The 17,906-nt window shown below is 51.7% G+C and overlaps 1 protein-coding gene across 1 annotated transcript in view; it reads left to right on the top strand.

Annotated features, from left to right (window-relative positions):
• Coq8a (coenzyme Q8A) overlaps window positions 1-17,906 on the top strand; it is a 450,047-nt gene that overhangs the window by 190,729 nt on the left and 241,412 nt on the right. The gene's annotated exons all lie outside the window — the stretch shown is intronic.

Raw genomic sequence — 17,906 nt, 5'->3', positions numbered from 1 at the left:
CTGGGTGGTGAATGGCTGCAGACTGGCAGCCTTCTTGGGTAGCTTTACTACTGTTTCTGGTACCCTCTCCTTTTCCCGACATCCACGTGTTTCTGAATCCAGATGGCTTGTTCTGAGGAAGATGCTGGAACCCATTCATTGCGATTTCCTAATACCCCAGCTGAGCCTGGGCTGCCCACCCACCTGCAAACGTGCATGCAGGTCTCTAGCGAATCCTGTGAATAGCCAGATGCCTTGGGACCATGAAATGTAAATATCCTTGCCTGAGCGAGTCCTGGGGGCACATTGGAGACTGGCCTGCGTTTGAAGGGTGAGAACTGCAGAGTGACATCCTGAGGTTGAGGACTTCAACCAGAAATTCACACATGCCTCAAGAAGATGCACTGCGAGGCTGAACTTGTTGGCATGACATGTGGACTTTTGTGCCCCTTTAGGCAGCAAACTTGGGGGGGCGATAGCATAGAGCTAGATTCTCAGTAGAGAGAGAAACCAACAGAAGGTGGGAGGGCACCGATCTGAAACTAAGAAAAAGGCGATCCCAAATGACAGTGATGGGTTGGCTGTTTGCATGTGGGACAGGCCCAGAGCTCAGTGACCTCCAGCCATCAGTCCCTTTTGGAGAATCTTTCCTCATCTAGCTGGGACTCTGTCATAGAGTGACCAGGGCTAAGCTGTCCGCTACCTGTCTTCTTGGTGGATGGAGGCTCTTGGGAAGCAGCTCCCATTTCCTTGGGAGCAGTCCCTCCAACCTGGCCAGCCCCTGACGTCATGAAGACATGGAGTCCTGGGAAGTGCTTATCCTGCCTCTCTGACTGTAGGCTAGCTTGTCTGTCCTACCCTGTGCCCACCCATTAGTTTCTTCCATGGCTGTGTGGGACTGAGTTGCACTCTTTGAACACCTGCCAGGGCCCTGTCTCTTCCCGTGTTTCCTTCTGTTGCTTCTGTGTGTTCACGTGGCCCTGTTTTGGGATATGGGTCCTGGCTTGGTTCTTTCCACAAAGCCATTGCTCTGGATGATTACTGCTCTTCAAGAGGCTACATTGGGTATCAAAGCTACACCAGACAGCCGTGGCAGAGGGGAATGATGGGTCAGTGTGCCCTCCCATGCTGCCAGCCCACGGCCATTTATCCCACATAGCCAGCGATGACAGGCCTTGGCAGGAGCAGCCCCCACAGTGAGGGAGAAGTGTATTTTCCGGGCTTGGGCTGGGGGTGGCTACTGGAGGAGTTGAAAGGAGATAGAAATTTGTATTGCTTGTTTAGTGACATGAGCCAGACTCGAGTGGGATTTTTTTTTTCTGAGTGACAAGTGTCACCATGAGTTCCAGTGTGGGATGGCTTAATACAGGGGTTTGTGAGCTTGGAGAGCTGTCTCCTTGGCACCCCCTCGCCCTCGCTCCAGGTGGCTGGCGTGGGTAGACATTAGGAGCCCCCAGAATAGTGAGTCTGAGGGTTGTCACTAGCTCCAAACAGCAACCCCTGGGTGAGGCATGACTTTAGCACAATCATTCTCAGAAGCTGGACAGTGGCTAGCTCACTCCTTGTAGCCCACACTGGCCGCTGGATCCAGGTGACCAGAGCTCACTTACTAAACATCAGCTGTCTAGAAAGCAAGGCCATCAGCCCAGAAAGTGCTTAGTGGCTACAGGACCCATTAAGTGACAAAGCTGCCTGAATGACCATAGTTCAGGGCTGCTGTTCCAGCCTTGAGAAGGATGTTTCCTGGCTGTGAGTGCCAGGGGCAGAGAGTATCCTGGTAAATGTGATACTGCCAAGACCTAACGTGGCATCATGATCAGAGTGGTCATTCGTTCCACCAAAGTGAGAGCCTGGAGCAAGAATGAGGCCTGAGTGTCCCAGTGTCATTTCTGTTGCTGTGACAAAATAGCCTAACAAAAAAGCAACAGGCAGGGGGAAAGAGGAATGGTTTTCTGGTTTGGTTTTGGTTTATAATCCGGGTTATATGTAGTCGGTCGCAGCAGAGGCGTCAGGATGGCACGAACTTGAAGCTGATAAGTCGTACCACAGCCACAGTCAACAGCAGAGAGAAACCAATGCATCCACACTGGGGTTGTCTTTATTTTTTGTTCGTTCATTTTGTGCCTCAGCTAGCTCCGTGTGAACTTAATAAGGTCCAGGATCCAGCCCACGAAACCGTGCCGCCCACACAGGGTGGGTGGATAGTCCCACTTCGGTTAAGAGTTGAGACAAATCCTCCACAGACATGCGCACAGGCCAAGCTGATCTAAGTAATTCCTCCTTAAGACTTTTTCCAGGTGATTCTAGGTTTGATCAAGCCGAAACTAATCAGTAGTGTGTAGTGTGTTGTGCAGACCACTGGAGACCTCGGACTGTGGCTGGGAGGCCATGATGGTCCTATCTGTGCCCCAGCCTCAGATTGACAAATCTGCTGCCCTTGCCTGGGCCTAGTCTCCAGATGCACTGGAGAGAAGAGAAGGAAGTGACGTGGGTATGGTCTGCTCCCTGCCTCCATGGCCCCAGACCTGTGTCCAGGCCCAGCCAACAGCCCCCTCAGTAGGCCTGGTCCTGGTGCTGCCCAGAGCGGTGTGTGTGTGTGTATGTGTGTGTGTGTGTGTGTGTGTGTGTGTGTGTGTGTGTGTTTAAGCTTTCACACAGAATGTGGCGGTTTCTCTCTGAGACACACAGGGAGGAATAGCGAATCTTTGGGGCAGTGTTTCCCCAGCTGCCTTCCTGGACCCTTCAGCTCACCTGCCCTCAAACCCATGCCTCTGGCTTCTGTAAATCCCTTAGAGAGGGTGGAAGCAGATGGCAGCTAGAGACAGAGTTGGTGCTGAGAGCTGCCTGCCTCATGGGATCCAGTTCCTGTATTCCCTCACAGGACCAAGGCTGCGTTGATGTGTGATAAAATCATGGGGCGTAGGATGCTGGGGGCTGAGCAGAGGTTGGGGGTGGGAGAACTCAGCCAAAGGAGAGAAAGAAAGAAAGCAAGCAAAAAAGAAAGAAAGAAAGAGAGAGAGAGAGAAAGAAAGAAAGAAAGAAAGAAAGAAAGAAAGAAAGAGGGAAAAAAGAGCCACATGGCTAGAATGTCCCCTGGACAGAAAAAAATCAAGACGTGCAAAAGAAAAGCCATTTATATACCCCAAACACTGGGTCAAAGGCTAGCATACAGTGCGCTGGAACCCCAAGACCGGGAAAATCCCCCAAAGTCCCAAGGGTCCCCGAACATGGAAAGTGAGGGTGAGTGAGAGTATTCCTTTTACCTTAAGATGCAAAACACAACCGTTTTACTCTAAGTTCTTTTCTTTAGCTAGTCTCTTCCTGCCTGGGTGGGTGGTGACCTGAAGACAGGTCTCCAGCCAATGTGGGGTAGGAATAAGCCGCCTAGGCCTTAGAGATGTGCTTCGTGGCTAATGACGGAGGAAAGCTGGGGCCAGGTACAGAGTGCTGCCGTGCTCTGTAGTGGTAATGGCCCCGGCAGGTCTTTCGATGTGGGGATCAAAGGGATCCCCAACCTCATTAGTCACAGCTCTTAGGTGGTTTGAGAGGCCTTTGGGTTTAGAGGAGAAACTGCCACTGCGGCTCCGACACCAAGAGCACCTGACGCAGACCAAGGTTTCCCCCTAGTGGAAGCAGGAAGCCAGGGTGCCATCTGTGGGCTTGCGGGTGGGGTTCGCTGCCCCTGCTGTGAGGTACTGCAAGTGTTCCTTCAGTTCTAAAATGCTCGGGTCCTGAGCTCAGATGAAAGATGCCCCTGCCGCCCCAGGCCACATCCCTGCAGTACCTAGCCTCCACCGACGACCGCAAGGACCAGTAGCATTGTCACCTTCCTGAGAGTTCTGTGCCCAGGTTGTAGAGGATGCGGACTCTGTCTTGGACAGTGGCAGTGACATCATATTGTGAAGAGGTCAGCTGAGTGGTGGGCGAGAGGCTCAGAGCCTACCTTCTTCCTCGCTTTCTTCCTATCTTTTTTTTTTTTTTTTTGGTTTTTCGAGACAGGGTTTCTCTGTGTAGCCTTGGCCATCCTGGACTCACTTTGTAGACCAGGCTGGCCTCGAACTCACAGCGATCCGCTTGCCTCTGCTTCCCGAGTGCTGGGATTAAAGGCATGCGCCACCACGCCCGGCCTTCCTATCCTCTTTTGAGAGCTCCTGAATATTATTGGGTTCACCGAGGCAATGTGTCCTTCCACTCAGAGCATCACCCAGCCTCAATCCCATGATCCACCACGGAAGAAGGAATCCCAACCAGCGTGGTCCTGAGTGCTCTCCATGTCTCAGGGTGACTATGGTCTAGTTTCACCCGTGCCCTTTCATTTGCCTTGTCCTCCATTTAACCAATTACAGGATAGAAATGAAGCCAGTTGGTCATTTCCCCTGAGTCCTGCCAAAGCCAAGGTAGTTTGGAAAGCCCAGGCCCAACCAGGCAAGGGAGGTACAGTGACCTCATGGGGCTGTCATCCCCAGAGCTGGGAGAGCCCAGAGTCTTCCAGGTAAAACACTGGTCCAGCATGCCACAATCCCCCAAGGCGAGTGACCTTTCCATGGGGGGAGACACAGAGAAGTGCCTCTTTGCCCCAGCTAGGTCATCAAAGACTAAAGAAATTATTTCACCAAAGTTAAATGAGTTTATGGGGTTAGACTCTTGGTAAGCCATGTCTCTGAAAAGCCCCACCCCAGTGTGGGTCGCCCAGCAGTCAGTTACCCCTCCCCAACTCCGCCCACAATGCACACCGGTTGCCATCTCTCCTGAGGTCTGTGGGGTCAGTATCCCCACCGCACCAAGTTCAGATCTGCTGACGCTCCAGGGCCCCAGAGCGGTCCACTTATGGGGGAGTGAGGCGGGAGGGGCGGCGACCTCTTATTGATGTTTCTCTGAGGCTTTAGGCGGGACTTCTATTTCTGAACTTCTACACTGCCTGCCCCAGCCCAGGACCCAGCAAGGAGTAGATGAGAAAGGAAGTTTCAAGCAGAGACAAGTGATGGCGGGACATGTGACAATTGTCTGCAGGCTCTCCTGTGGCACTATGGCTGGCCCCTCCGGGCACCGTTGCATATTGTTGCACAGGGTGCTCTTTTGTTTTCAACAACACAGAAAAGGAAGACACTGACTGTACCATTGAATTACCGGCAAGTGTGTTGTGAATTACTGTTTTGGTGTTGCCATTGGTTTGTTTGGGTCTCTTTTCTTTGTTAAATTAATTGCTGTACAGTTTCATGTTCTCTGAGAATATCCAGGGCTTTCTTTCCTCACTCCAAACTCACAGGGGCCCACATGCCCCAGTCCAGCCAGGAAGGCATCGCCAGCCCACTCCAACGATTGTAAGTGTTGTTGGAGACTATTTGGAATATCTCAGCCCTAGGGAAGATTCTAGACTTGCTTGGCTGACACTGAAGTTGGGGCCCCGGTTTGACTTTGGCCAAACTTTCCCAGTGTCCTCAAGCTTGAACCCCGAGCCTTGTCCCAGAGTCCTCTGGCCTCCACAGGAGCAGAGCTGGGCTCCTGCCTCTCCAGCCTTCCACCAGCTTTGAGCCCCTTCCTTCTAGCAGTGCTGCTGTACATGTGATGAGAAACAGCACCCCACAACAAAGCCTGTGTACATATCTCTATATACATATGTGTACATACACGCGTGCCCCTGTTATACAGCTAAAAAGCATGGCATTTCTTTGGCATTCCAGTTCGTGAGTTTTTTTTTTTTTTTTTAAATCTTTGGAAATATACTTTTGGCAACCCTTTCTTCTTTTTTCCTCTTTTCTATGTAATAAACATTCATGTGACCTTTCTGGTGGCTTCTCAAATTCCCTTGTCTTCCATGTCTGTAATCAGACAGATCTCCAACCGCCCTAAATGTGTCCATCCCCCTCTCCTTCCTACAACCTCAGCCGCTGGCCTTTCCACTCGAAAGGACACCTCCCTCTTTCCTGAGGGACTGATCCAGAGTTCACTGGGTCCCTTGTAGCCAGCAGGGACGTGTACTCTGGAGCAAGCACCAGCCAGGGCCCGAATGATGCACAGTGGGCTCTGACATGGAAAACGGCTGTGAGGTGCATGTTGAAATGACGCTGTCGGGCCCTAAGTGACCATCTGGGTTTGAGCAATCAGAGCTTAGCCCGGCTGCAGCTGTTGGCCATCATGAGGGATCTTCTGAACTGAGGAGGGGATGACAGGGTGCTATCTACAGCCCAGCCAACATCTTCACTGGCTGACCTAGGGAGCTTACCAAATGTACTGATGAAGCGAAATAAATACATTACAGACGAATGCGGGAAAATCCAGAAAGTGTTCTAAAACGTGACAAAAAAGACTTCACACCAGAACAAGAATCCACCAAGGGGACATTATGATTCTAAATGTATCCACCCCGAAAACAGGTGCACACAATCTCATAAAACAAATACTATGAGATGGGAAACCACAGATTAATCTTAGCATGATAAGCAGCAGGGTGTCTTCAATACCACAGTCTCACCCAGGTCATCCCCACAGGAAACAGACAGAAACTCTCACATTAAATGACACTGTACATCAAATGGACTTAACAGAGCTGTACAAACACGCCACTCAAATGCTGCAGAGTACACAGCCAATGGAACATCTTCCTGTATTAGAACACAAAGCAGCTCTCAACAAATACAGGAAAAATTAAAATAATTTCTCTATCCTAACTGATTACAATCCTGTAAGACTACAAATTGACAGCAGGAGAAACTCCAGAACACATACAAATAAATACATGAATCTAGAAAGTTTTGGATAGGCAGAAGAAAAAAAAAAATCTAATAAAATGGAACCCACTTGAGTTAGCAAAAGACCAATGCTTGGGGGAGCTACTTAGCCTCCGAGCTTCCCCACACCCATGGGGTAGCCTCAACCTTCCTAATGCTGCAGCCCTTTAATACAGTTCCTCATGTTGTGGTGACCCCAACCACAGAATTATTTTCATTGGTACTTCATAACTGTAATTTTGCTACTGTCATGAGTCGTAATGTAAACATCTGTGTTTTCTGATGATCTTCAGTGACCCTCATGAAAGAATCATTCAACCCTCAAAGGAGTCACAACCCACAGTTGAGAACCGATGTCCTAGGGCATCTCAGAGTTCATGAGTGTCAAGGTGGGCAGGCAAAGTACATCACCTACTGTGGTTGCTTCAGGAACAGCAGGCTGGAGGACAGAGTGAGACCTGCCTGCAGGGTTACTATCCATGCTGGGGTGATGAGCGGGGGGCGGGCAACTGCTTAGCTCCTCATATGCCAAGGGAGACATCTGGCCCCTTCCTGTTCCTCAGAGCAGCCCGCATGCTGTGTTAGCTTTCCCCTAGCTGAAACATAACTCAAAGGAAGAAGGAGTTGTTTCCCACATCCTTGTTTCAGGGGGCTTTAATCTATGCTGAGGGGGACACATGGGGCATAGGGAAGCAGAGAATCTCATATCCTGGCAAGCAGGAAGAACAGAGCAGTAACCAGTTGGGGCCAGGGCAAGACAGCACTCCTATGAACACACTCCCCATGGCCCACTTTCTCCAACCAGGTCCAACATGTCAAAGTCAAGGACAGAAGGGAAGGTAAAGGACTGTTCACCTGCGGTCCACATACATGTCTGGGGCCAGGCGTGCCTTCTACTTGCCTAGCCTCACCCCTGCTAGCCTCATTGCTCTGTCTCCAGCCTCACCCCTGCTAGCCTCATTGCTCTGTCTCCAGCCTCACCCCTGCTAGCCTCATTGCTCTGTCTCCAGCCTCACCCCTGCTAGCCTCATTGCTCTGTCTCCAGCCTCACCCCTGCTAGCCTCATTGCTCTGTCTCCAGCCTCACCCCTGCTAGCCTCATTGCTCTGTCTCCAGCCTCACCCCTGCTAGCCTCATTGCTCTGTCTTCCCTACTGTAGCATGAGGGAACCGAGAGTGGCAGTACGGCCATGCTGTGTGTTCTTCACAGGGGACCACAGGCCTAGAGAACACTCGAGCTGGGCTATCTCTGGCCATGGTGGTGTGTCCCATGCACGCATGTGGCCGCTTTCTCTGGCTCATGGTGGGCAGCTCTTCCCCAACTTGCAGCCAATGCTGGCTCCTGAAGTTATAGAATACGAAACTGCCTGATGGTGCCTGCAGAGGTGGTTCAGCAGTCAAGAGCACTTGCTCTTACAGTGAGTCAGCCTGGGTGCAGTTCCCAATGCCCACACCACGGCTCACAACCATCCATAAACCCAGCTCCAGGGGATCCAACAGGAACGTACATGGCAAACATACATGCACACAGGCAAACGCCGTACACATAAAGTAAAACACATAGATCTGAAAGAAAGAAAGAAAGCTGCCTGGGAGCTGGCTGGCTGCAGCTGGTCACAAAGACCCTCTCACAGTGATGCCGCGAGTGGAATCACGTGTCTTCCTAAAGTCATATCCTGGAGCCTGACTCCCAGCAGCCACCAGGTAAATGTATCTGGGAACAGGATACTGAAAGGTAATGAGGTCATTAGGGCAGTCCCATTCTATAATGTCTAGTGTCCTTCTAAGAAGATCAAACCATGGCTCAGCGGTTAAGAGCACTGGCTGCTCTTCCAGAGGGCCTGGGTTCAATTCCCAGCCTCCACATGGCAGCTCACAACTGTCTGTAGCTCAAGATCCAGGGGACTCAACCCCCTCCCACAGACACACATACACGCTGACAAAACACCGATGCACATAAATTAAGAATAAATCATTAGAAGAGGAGGAGACCAGGATACAGACACGTGCAAACGGAGGATGGTGTGGGGACACAGCACGAAGGTAGCCATTTGCAAGTCACGAGAGAGGGAACCTTAATCCTGGACTTCAGCCTCTGGCGCGGTGAGCCTTCTGTTTGTGTCAAAGGCCTGTGCTTCTTTGTTATGGCAACTGGAGCGAACTAGTGTTATGCCATAAACTAGGAATGACAGAGTCGGTCATGTGACAGTACAGTAGAAGGGGAATGTCCCAAAGAAAGACAGGCCACTTGGATAGGACAGCAATTTTCATGGCCCAGGACACAACCCAGGGCCCAGAAGACATGGGATGGCCTTAGTGCCCACTCTTGCCCAGGGTCTGTGAGGCTCAGCTAGGGCCTTGGGTACCCCTGAGTTAAACCTAGGGATGCAAATATTAGTTTGAGACTGTGTTCCTGCTAGGAACTTGGATACTGTGTGCTAGCACCTTCTTTGCCCGATGGCCACTGAGTTTGGCATGCCCCACCTCCATCCTCGCCTGCCCAAAGGGTCTCCAGGCCACCGGGGGGGGGGGGGGAAGACTCTGGAACCAGGAGGCAGAAGAGCCATTTCTGCTGTTGGCTTCTAGGGATGCTGGGCACGCATGCCGGGTGCTTTGGAAAAGCAGAGGCATCTCCTCTGACACCATGGTGTCCCACCCACTCTGTACCTGTTGCAGTTCCCTACATAGACATGGCCTTCACTATTGACACTCAAGTCCTTCTTGGCTACCCTTAGCCTGGGAGCCACCTTAACCAGTGTTGCACAAGCGGATCTTGCTCTGACAGGGGATAAACTCCTGCTTTACTCACACCCATGTGATGCTGGAAGGTTGTCAACCCCAGAAGCCACCCACTTCTGAGCGAGAGTGAGTCTGCAGCCCCAGGCAGGCCAAGAGCATGCCAGCCGCTCCTGCTGCACTTGCCTGGATAGCCTAGTGTCTTCTCTGAGCCTTGCAACCTGGACAGGTTCCCCGTCATGGTCCTTAGGCTGTAGTTTGTAAACCTGAAGCTACTTGTGGCTAAAGTTCCTACTGCTTGGAGCAAGATGCCAACATGCCAAGCAGGGCAGAAGGGAGAGGGGCAGGGAACGTGGTCCATGACTTTGGCTAAGTGCTAGCTCTGCCACTGCAGGCCTCCCCCCCCGAGGCCCTCCCCCCTCGCTCCCTTCCCCCTCCCCCTCCTTCCCTCCCTCCCTCCCTTCCCCCTCCCCCTCCCTCCCTTCCCCCTCCCCCTCCCTTCCCCCTCCTCCCTCTTTCCCTCCCTTCCTCCTTCCTTGTCTTTACGATTGTCTACTTTCCGTCTTGCGGCTAGTCTTCCCTTCTTTCTTCATTCCCCCCTCTTTCCTTTTGCTTCCTTCCTCCTTCGTGTGTGTGTGTGTGTGTGTGTGTGTGTGTGTGTGTGTGTGTGTGCACGCGCCCGCGTGCCTGCCTAGCTCAGTACTTACCCCTGGAAGCCTCTTTTTGCTCAATGTCTTCCCTGTTCTTTTTTAAAAAATAGATTTTATTAATTTATTCATGTTACATCTAAATTGTTATCCCATCCCTTGTATCCTCCCACTCCTCCCTCCCTCCCTCCCCTTTTACCCTTACTCCCCTCCCCTATGACTATGACTGAGGGGGACCTCCTCCCCCTGTATATGCTCATAGAAAATTTCATCTCTTGAACAACTCTGTTGAAGGTACTTTCAACTTCTGCAAAATATCCCCCATCGTTTCCCCCACGTGCTGTGCCATTGTTACGCAGACTCAGATACTGATACAGGGACAGATTCCTACGACAGCATCCAGGCAGGCACAGATTAGACTCACACAACAGCCAGGGAACGAAGGAAGTCACCGGGAGAGAGAAGCAAAGAACTCAAAATCTGGGCTTACTTTTGGGTAAGTTACTCCAAGGGAAAACCCTTTTTAGTTTTCTTTCCCTTAACGTGGCCCCGATGCATTATGGGCGATTCTGAGTTTGTGACTGATATGCTCAGTCCAGCACAGCGCATACTCCTGCTCACACTGGCGAGGCACCTTGGGTACTCCTGAAGTCACTGATTAGTGAATGAGGGCTGGAGGACTGAGAACCTGAGGTAACAGCCTCGTGAGCCCTTTGGCAGTGAGTGCAGGGGGGCAGCAGTGGCCAGTGTCCTGCCAGCCATACCCACTGTGTTCTCCACAAATCAGGAGCTGGGATGCGAGTCACTTTACAGAGAGGGCCGTGTGTCTCAGACACAAACTATCCAGCAAACTAGCATTGACTCCTGGACACGTTTGCTTTTCTCCTGCCAGCTGTGCCCTTGAGCTAGGTAACTGGAATTAAAAGCACCTGGCTTGCGGAGGGACACAAAGCACACCTGTATATTGCCCCTCCCACTTTCTCCCTAAAATGGAAGGAATCCTTTGCACCTACCACAGGAGCAGAACTTGTTTTCCTTGGCTTGCTGCCTTTTTGAAGTGTTGGCTATCTGGCTTGTGCGATTAACCACAAGCCTGCAGGAGCAGAGGCTCGAAGCGTTTCACTAGAACCCGAAAGAAGCTGGGCAGGAAGTGAACGCGTTGGAAGGCAATGACAAGCCGTGCCTTAGGAAAGGGTGGCAGAAGTGAGAGCGGCTGACTTGGCAAGCTTGGCTCTCTCCACGCCGTGGGCCCAGAGGCACCCCTCACCGTGGCTATGGCCTCCATACAGCCTCCGTAGTTTCTCTCCAGCTTACGGCCATGGCCTTCTTGCAGGGCCTGGCATCTCTCCACTGACTTGGCACCATTTCCCACGAACATGAGTGCCCTCATGTCCTCAGTCATAGCTTTGGAGCCTCCAGGGATACCTGTTTGTCACCGGGAGAAACTCCACATGCCCCATTCTCTTCCTCCAGTCCTTCTCCAGGCCTGACATCTAGCTGTGCCCACATTGCTAGCTCCACATGGATCTAGCCACATACAGTGTCCTTCCACGTCTCTGTGGCTGTGTGTTCTGATCCCTCCCATCTTTCAACTCTCTTGATAATTCACACTCAGCCTCTAAACTTGTTTCTGCGGCATTTTTGGCAAAGCCTTTCCTAAGTGACCTTCATGTCCCTGTCAGGCCTAGGGGGCGCCTTTTCTTTCTCTGCCACGGAACTCTCTACACTGTACCACACACCCCTGTTATCTGACCACCATCTCCATCGCAACGTATCATGTATCATGTGTAAACTAAATGCATTCCTGATCAGCGTCCATGTCTTAGGGCTGTCTTGCAATGCACCTTGATGTCCACAAGGGGGCAGGCTCTCTAACGGGGCCTTGCTGTGTCTCAGCTGTCTTGAATCTACGCCAAGCATGTGTTCTCAGAAGGCATGACTAAAATTGGGCAACTTTTTTTCCTCATTGAAATAGAGCAGGGCTGTTGTTGTCAAAAGCTGTGACAGATTCTGTTTGTCTATAATATGCAGAAACTATTTTTAAAATGACACGTGCTACCACACTGAAAAGGACAGGAGTTCATGTGGGACTTTTTGCTTTGCCCCCCCATTTTAAATCCCACTTAGCTCATTCAGAAGTTTGGAGAGATACAGGGAGGAAAGACTGGAACAGATAATGATGCTTATCTACCTTTGTGGCCTGAACTCTGTGGCCTCTAAATGTCCACTATAGCCCTGGTCCCCAGGCCCATGTGTGTGGAGTACGGGGACCACAGGGCACAACTCCAGTGCCTGGTGGATATTTTTTTTTCTTGTAAACTTTTTATTGGAGTCTATCCTGGGTTGTGGCTGTCACCTAATGTGTCTCTTGGTTCTACAAAACCTGCCTTTGAGCCTCCCCCATCTTCTGCAAGGTGCACAAATGCCTTTCATCCATGCTGTTTGCTTCCCAGTCTCATTTCGCTATTGAATGTGTCATCTCGGGTCTGTGCATGGTGTGAATGCCAGGAGCTGGGCCACAGCTGTCACAGTGAAAATGAAATTGGGGAAAAAAAAAAAAAAAAAAAAAAAAAAGACACACAGGCTGTTTCTTGGCATTCTCGGGAACTGGATGTGTTCTCTGCATTTCTGCGGAAAGGCGTGTGAGCCAGGCTGTGAATGGCAAGCAGACAACGTTCTGAACCCCCAGTCTGTGGGAAAAGGGGACTGGATGGCGGATGCCAACTGGCATTGAGCTTCCTGGGGGGAGCCTAGAACCCCAAACAGCCCCTCACTCTAGCAGTCTCAGGTCTCCAGCCCCTCAGGAGAACAGGGACTCCCAGGTGCCTGGACCCAGGTGCTTTGGAAACTCTGCTCCCATTTAGCTCAGGCACCAGCAGCAGTGGGCTGTCCTAGGAATCCCGTGACACAGCCAGCCACCAGGGCACACCTGAGACTGCTCAGGGAGGCAGACGTGCAGAAGCACAGCAGGCCTTGAGTTTGGTCCAAAGCCAGGGTCTGCTGTCTCCTAGCTCTCTCATGTGGAACACAGGACCGGCGAGGTCCATCTCACGGAGGTTTTGTGAGTACTAACCTACTTTATCGTCAATCACCTGGTCTCAGCAGGATTTGGCAGGCTTTTTCGGTGTGGAGCTGAACGATAAACATCTTAGTTCTGCAGCCCATGTAGATGGCAGTGTACTTGTCACCTGTGGTCATGGGGCAAAAGAAATGACAAGGAGCCATGCATGGTGACGCATGCCTTTAATCCCAGCCCTTGGGAGGCAGAGGCAGGCGGATCTCAGTGAGTTTGAGGCCAGCCTGGTCTACAAAAGTGAGTCCAGGACAGCTAAGGATACACAGAGAAACCCTGTCTCGAAAAACCAACCAACCAACCAACCAAACAAACAAACAAAAAGTGACATGATTGTTTCTAATAAAACTTTATTTATACCGTCTAATTTCTAAGAGGATGCCTGCTTGGGCAGCTGCATAGCCCAAGGGTGGGAGAGAGGGCAGGGAATGCAGAGTCAGCTATGGTGTGTGTGTGTGTGTGTGTGTGTGTGTGTGTGTGTGTGTGTGTGTAATAGATATTCCGGTGTAGGATTCAGAAGTGCTGGTACGGGCAGGAGCCTCTTCAGTCAGACCTCTGGACTTATGGGAGCTGGTGGCCTATATTTCTCATATGAACACAACATGGCTGTATATGAACATATGGACACTGTACCGCAGGCTAGCCTCACACCTCCCTCTCAATTAATATGGAGTTTCTACAGTCAGACGTTTTGTAAGGGTCATTGCTAGGCTGAGTCCCTCATGCATCAACGAAGGCAAGACAACCAAGGAGCCCGTACAGACATGGAGAGGTTGCAGTAGGGCTAGTGGAGCTGGCAGATATTGAAATGTGTCCGAGTCCCCAGGCTTCTCCTGCATAGTCACAGATTCAGAGTGGCTCCTGACTCCTTGTCACTCAAACCACACAGAACTCTCCAGACTGCTTCCAGTGTAATCTTTGGGGGCCCCCTCATTTCAACTTGCTTCTCCCTCCAGGATAGGAAGCAGTCAGCCCTCCCATGCCGCTTCCCTGTCTCCCCCGCCCCCACCAGTGGAAGAGTTGGGGGAGAAGACTAGCCAGAGGGTGTGGCCACAGATCTTGCTGTTTCCCAAGGATTTGGTAACAGGTGGTGATACTGCCTTCCCTCCCTACCTCCTGGGATGAGTGCCTAAGTAGGCTCGGTCCTGTGCTGTCAGGCATGGCTGGGCCTTGGCAGAGACTCCCCTCCAGAGGTTGATGCTGCAGAGTTGAACCAGATACAGATTCCTGCCCTGCCTCTCTGAGGTGTCTGTTCTGTCCCCAGCCAGGAAGAGCATCCACCCCCTGAAGACGTCCCATGAAATGAAGTTGGTCGCAATTGCTGCCCCATGTGCCAGCAGGAATATGTGAGCCTCGGCTTAGGCACTTGGTACCAAAAGTGGCCCTGAAATGCAGCAGGCAACAGGCTACCTACCCACTTCTCTGGGTGCTCCTGGGTCTGCTAGAAAGACCTCAGGAGAAGGTGACGAGGGCTCTGTGACTGGGTGGCCCTGGTCTTCTGTGGATATTAGCCTGGGGTACTGGTGAAAGGTGAGGTACTGGGGGCCCAGGTGACAAGGAGCAATGTCACTCCTGAGGACAGGGATATGGTTTGGTTAGTTGCTTCTGGACAGCATGTCCAAAGGACGTGGCCAGCTCAGGGTTCCTTAGGCAACGTCTCCACCTCCAGGCCTAGGGTTCTGGCCATGAATACAGGTCCCCTGGGGCTAGCTAAGAGGACATCGACTTGACTTACTGGCAGATCACTTGTAGGCTTCTTTGGGGGGGGGGGCTTTGTTTGCCAAGCGCCTTGGGGCTGTGGGATGGCTTTGCTCAGAAGGGTCTGCAGCTTCCCTCACAACCAGTCTCCTGCGCTGTGAGCTGGGCAGCCTTCTGAAACGCAGACACCAGTCTCCTTTGGTGGCTGCAGCTTATGGCAAAGCCAGAGAGGAGCTGTGAAGGGACATGGCCCTCGATATGAGGCCAGGGTTTTGCTCTCAAGGGTCTCCCTGAGATGTAGCCACGGCGCTCAACTCCGACCCCGACACTCCTTCATTAAGGGTGGCACGGCTTGGCTCCGAATATTTTCTCCCAGGCCAAGTTGCTTGACTTTCTAAGCCTCGGTTTCTCCATCTGACCAGCGGAGACTATAAAGTCCTGTTATTACAGGTGATGCAGCATGAGTGATGGGATGCACCCAGCGCAGAGGTCACCATGGGCGGGGGACCTTCTCTGTCACTGGCCGATGTCCTCGAGCTACTGTTTAAAGCTGTAGCTGAGAATGCAGAAGACTCCCTATGAAGAAGAATGTTTCGCATTGTTTGCAGATTAGTGTTACTCCTCCTGACATCCACTGCTGGAGGTCATCATAGTTGGAGAGTGGGGGAGGGGGGAGGGGGAGAGAGGGGGGAGAGGGTGGGTGAGTGAGAGGCAGAAAGATCACATCAAGCTACTGATGATCTTCAAAGCGTTTATTCGGAAGAGAGATAGCATCTACAGTTGACTATCGGGCACGGGGCAGGGGATGTAACAGTCCTGAGGGGAGAGGTGTACAGAGGAGGGGAGCCTGTCAGGGTGCGGGACGATTGTCTCCTCCCAAAAAGGCACTGATGGGTGTGCACCCTGGAGCAGGGGCGGGGCCTATACACACAGGGTTGGCAGAATGCAGGCAATCTCGAAGCTAAATACAGCCAGCCGAAGGTGAACAGCATCGTTTTGAGGCCACAGCTGCTCGGGGCTCCTCCAGACACGAAGGAAAGGCCCCCAGGAGGCGGGCAGATCTTAGGTAGAACAGCCCAGCCTTTCATCTTAGTGTTTTGTGCAATTAAAACAAAAACAAAATAAATATAACTTAAACTCTTCCTAAAGGACACTAAAGCCTAGTCTAGGGAAGCGGTTGAAGCAATCTTCGGGGTGTGCAAAGCAGGGCTGACCGCCAAGACATCTGGTAGTCCAAAAGCAGGAGGGCCTGTGAACCCTGCACATAGGTACATGTAGCCTGTCCCATGTCCCAGCGTCTGTGTGGCTGGGACCTTGGGAGGCTCCACCAGGACTGTGAACAGAGTTTACCAGACTGTCAGAGGTTCTGGGGGAAATTCCGTCTGAGCTCTGTCCATCCCAGTGGGGCAGGCAGGAAGGGCCTTTGGCAGAGTGGAAGCGGGTTTGAGAAATATAGTGTGGGTGCTAGCATGATTAAAAAAAAAAAAAAAAATCCAACGAAGGAAAAAAAGAAAGAAAGAAACAAACAAAAAACCAAAACAAAAAATACAACCCTTGGCAACAGAACAACCCTAGAAAGATGCCTTTTCATACCACTCTCCCACCTACAGCGCCCCCAGTGCAAAGCTCTGCCCAGCACTGTCCTAAGGCTCTTGCTAACCAGGCCCTGTAACAGCATCTTAGCACATTATGGTGACAGGTGGCCTTCCTAAAGTGCTTGGCAAGGTTTGCTTTCTTTCAGACATTAAATGGTCCCTGGCGTTTTTGTTCGTAGCATAGTTTGCCTTAGCTAACATTTTTCTGCGATGGCAGGAGGGAACTTTTGGCCAGATCATAGGTGTAGACTCTTGCAAGCAATGCTTTCTTTCCCAGAAAAACGTGAGGTCCCCTCAAGCCCTCTAGCAACTGGCTGCCCAGTTGCTACTGCCCTCCCCCACTCCAGGCTGCCTCCCAATCACGTTGCTGTCACAAGGTTTGGGCTTGCTGATGGGGGGCAGGGGGCATGACCTTTAGCAAGTCAGCCCACACAGGAGCTCACCCACCCATCCGAATAGGAGCCAGGAAGTTTAAATGCGTTCCTTTTTAAAAATCTGTACTTACACATCCTCGTGGGTCCCACCTCCCGCCTCCACCAACTGTCACTCACCCACCCAGCGTGAAAGGGGAAACACATGTGTCACATGAGCCAACAGTTCTTCTAGAACCCCCGGGAACTGGAGTAGGAGGCCAAGATGACTGCCCCTGTCCAAAGCACATCTTGCTATTTCTCTTGGTCCCTAAGCAGTGCCTGCTGGTCTGACACCCAAAAAGAGCACCTGTATGTGTGACCCAGAGTCTCTCAGTAAAAGAAGAAGTGACAAGCCCAGAGGAGTAGAAGATAGCTCCAAATGGCAACAGAGCTGGGAGGTTTGCCTTTTTAAAAGTCACATAAATTGTACTCTTTTCAGACTGGCTACCTGTTTCACAGCTGAAATGGTGATTACCAATGGCCCCCCACGGCACTCCAAGAAGCTCATGACTCCAGGAAGGAGAAGGCTTGGGGCAGCCCTGGGCAGCTCTCTGAACCCTGGGAACTACCCGCATGATTTGGAGAAACACTGGTCCAAGTCCTTCAAGCTGGAAGAACGAGTGGGTTAAGGAAAGTTAGGAACCATTCCAAGAAGCCGAAACCCAAGACCTAGTGAAACCAGAACTGTTAAGAGGTCCCCCAAGGAGGGACTCCTGGGTCGGGAGGCAGGGGTGCGTGACTACTATGGATTTGAAGGGCGTGGCAGGCTCTCAGAGCTGCCGCAGGTCCCTGGAGGCTGGTGTGTGCCTTGAGTAACTCTACCCAGCTCTGGATCTTCCTATAGCAGGGTAGATCAAGGTCAGCAAGCCATGGCGCCAGGAGGCGCTGGCATCCCTGGAAAGCTCAGCTTGGCAGAACATCCCCTCTGAATTCATAGGGAGTGCTCCCAGATGGAAGGGTGCTCTTCTTTAGAAACAGCTGATCCCGGTACTCTTCCTAGCCTTGCCCAGATCCCAAGGGTTTAACACCAGCCGGCTGG

The sequence above is a fragment of the Acomys russatus genome, chromosome 6 (assembly GCF_903995435.1).
Source record: "Acomys russatus chromosome 6, mAcoRus1.1, whole genome shotgun sequence".
Lineage (NCBI taxonomy): Eukaryota > Metazoa > Chordata > Mammalia > Rodentia > Muridae > Acomys > Acomys russatus.
This window is presented reverse-complemented; position numbering and strand designations above follow the sequence as displayed.